Genomic DNA, 2,890 nt, shown 5'->3' on the forward strand with positions numbered 1-2,890 from the left:
TTTACAACCTTAAAAGGTAAATTTGTAAGGAGTACACGAGAAAAGTGCTTAAAATAGTTTCAAAATATAGAAAAAAAAATATATAGGGATTGGTCAAAGTCAACATTTGTTTTCTGGTTAGCATGGTTCCATCAAAACTTGTTTATTTCTTTGAAATGTTTGAGTTTACAATTTACACATTTTCATTTAGAAATGAAGCAAAATTAGTCTGGTTGTAAAATGTTGTCACGCTTAAAACTACCATAAAGGTATAATCGACCTATTATCCTTCCACCAATAGGAGCAAAAGGCAACGTTACTAAGTGAAACTAGTTTCATGTCATTTATTCAACAATAAGGGTGTTAGCATGCATTTGGAAATGAACTCATATTTAAAAAATTTAGATAAAATAGAAAAGAATTGTTATCTCAATGATAATGATACTATGTGAAACTAGCCTCAAGATGCTTCCTTAACTCTTAGGGGCGGTAAACCAATGGTTCCTTCACCCAAGACCCATGGCCCAACTCCCAACATGGAAGGGATAATCTAGAGAATCATTCCAAGAACCCTAACGGATGGGTTACAAACTCACATTATCAAGCTCAACAACAAACAATGTCGCCGGCAAACTTATGAAGACTACATGAAATTATGAATATATTAATGTTGGATTTTTTTAATTTACCGATTTTTAAAATGTTAAATTATGTAAAATTACTGGCAAATAAGAATATTTTAGAGAGCTTTTCCTTTTTATTTAAGATTTTGATATTCAAAAAGCTAAAAAACAAGGAGATGAAATATTAATGATATTAATGGGTCATAGGTTGTTGAAGAGGAGTGAGTGAAAATAAAAAGGGAGATGATTTATGCAAGTCACTAATAGTTAGGACCTTATTTTAGAATGTTAAGGGCATTAATTTTGAAAGTTGATGAATATTTTTGTCAATATAAGAATGCAACTTATATTAAAATTCATACTAAAAAATTACTTTTTTTATGTTATGTCACGAGCCATTTCCGAAGCAAGTTAAAAGAGGTTGAACACAAAGTAAAATGTTTTCTCGAAATAAAAAAAGAATTAAAATATAATAAACATATATATTTACATTATATTCAAAATAGAGTTTATAGGTTCATAGTACAAAATAAGGGAAAGGTTAAAAAAATCATTTTAAAACATCAAAAATAGTTTTGGTGGGTGTTGTTGGTCTAGGACAACTACTCTTAGTTACATGAAAAAGATGGAGTGAGTACAAGACTCGGTAAGTTAGCCTAATTGTAAGTAAGTTTTTAACCATGTTCATAGTGGGTGCTTGGATACCACACTCTTTTGTTAATGATAGCTTGGTTCTTGTCCGAGAATAGTGGCCCTTAGGTTCTAAGTACATGGTTCTATGTGGTGGAGTACTTTGGAATAAGGTTTGGAATCGGTAATTATTCTTATTTCTTTTCCTTTAGACACTCGGTGGTTGGGAGCAAATCGAACAAAGTGTTCGTCCAAAATTTTTAAAAGGGCCCAACCAAATTCGAACTGGTAACCTCTTGATCTGCAGTCAAATGCTTTACCACTGTGCTATGAACCCATTTTATATGATTTTAGCCTTAGTGACCCCTTCTACCAAGTGTCAGTCCAAAAGTGTAAAACGTGTCTGTCGAAAATAGAAAGGCCAAAAAGATAATTCAAACATAGCTCATCTACAAACTACCCAAAGCTATTAAATACAAATTGAAGAAAATAAGAAATAACATAAATAATTTTAAATGTAATTCAACTACGGAAGATAAAAAGTGATATTTTATTACCACTCAATTCTTTTCTTGATTTATTGTAGTTGAACTTAAAAGTATGACAAATAAGCTGAATTTTTTTTACTGTTTTGTAATTTGTATGGTATTATTAGAGGCTTTTCAATGAAATATGATAATTGATTCCCTGTCCTCTTTGACAATTTTAGATACCTCCAATATTTGATGCGTCACGTTTCACTATGAGATCTGCCCTTGGATCAATAAGACTTAAGCAGAGAGTTTATTTGACTAATGATTTGATTTTTTTGGGTTGTAGAGATAACTTTTACAAATCAAAACTTTGTATTATTTTCAAGACACTCATCAAGACATTTGTGAACGTGCCTGATATCTTGAAGGATTTAAGACACATAATTGAGAGAACCTAAATTTTGTTTGAAGTTGGCTTTTCTAGGATATGTCGTCACAAAAGTTTGAGACAAACTCAATGGACCATTGGATGGGTTTTATAAGGCTCAAATAAATTTAAAATCCAAGAAAACGGATGTGAGTTTGATATTATTTAATTTTGGGTATGGACACAACTAGCTGATTTCTTTTGATTACATTAATGAATGTAGGTAGATGTTTAAAGTGTTGATCTTAATGGTTTTAGAAAATATCAACACATCATCATTATAAACTATTGAAATTTTTTGAAAGGATTGAAAATATCATTCATAATCATCTGAAATTCGGATGGAGTGTTTTTTAGCCTAAATTGCATGACGTTCCTCTCATATTTTCTAAAGGTGACATTAAATGCTATTTTATATTTGTCCTTTTAGGAAATTAGAATTTTACGAAATCCCAATTTCATATCGAATTTTATAAAAACATTTGACTATAAATTCTTTTTATCAAATCATTTATTTTTTTTTTTTTGATTGAATATCTTATTTATTCTAAAACCTTATTCAAAGGTTTGTAGTTAATTACCGGTATCAGAATTTCTGGTTTCTTTTCAACATGTTGTTAACCTAAAATGTCAGACATGACCACATGCTCTTTAAAGACCTTATCAGCTTCCTCTGCAAAATATCACCTAAAATTTCAAAGTATTTAGTGTTTGATGCTTTTTGACTTAACCCTAGGGTTCTATTTATGGTGAACTTG

The 2,890-nt window shown here is 30.2% G+C and overlaps 1 non-coding gene across 1 annotated transcript; it reads right to left on the reverse strand.

Moving 5' to 3' along the window:
* Positions 1 to 1,497: 1,497 nt before the first annotated feature.
* On the reverse strand, positions 1,498 to 1,569 carry TRNAC-GCA. Its single transcript has one exon. It is a non-coding gene; the product is annotated as a tRNA-Cys (tRNA).
* Positions 1,570 to 2,890: the final 1,321 nt, after the last annotated feature.

This window comes from Cucurbita maxima, unplaced genomic scaffold (genome assembly GCF_002738345.1).
Source record: "Cucurbita maxima cultivar Rimu unplaced genomic scaffold, Cmax_1.0 Cma_Scf00392, whole genome shotgun sequence".
NCBI lineage: Eukaryota > Viridiplantae > Streptophyta > Magnoliopsida > Cucurbitales > Cucurbitaceae > Cucurbita > Cucurbita maxima.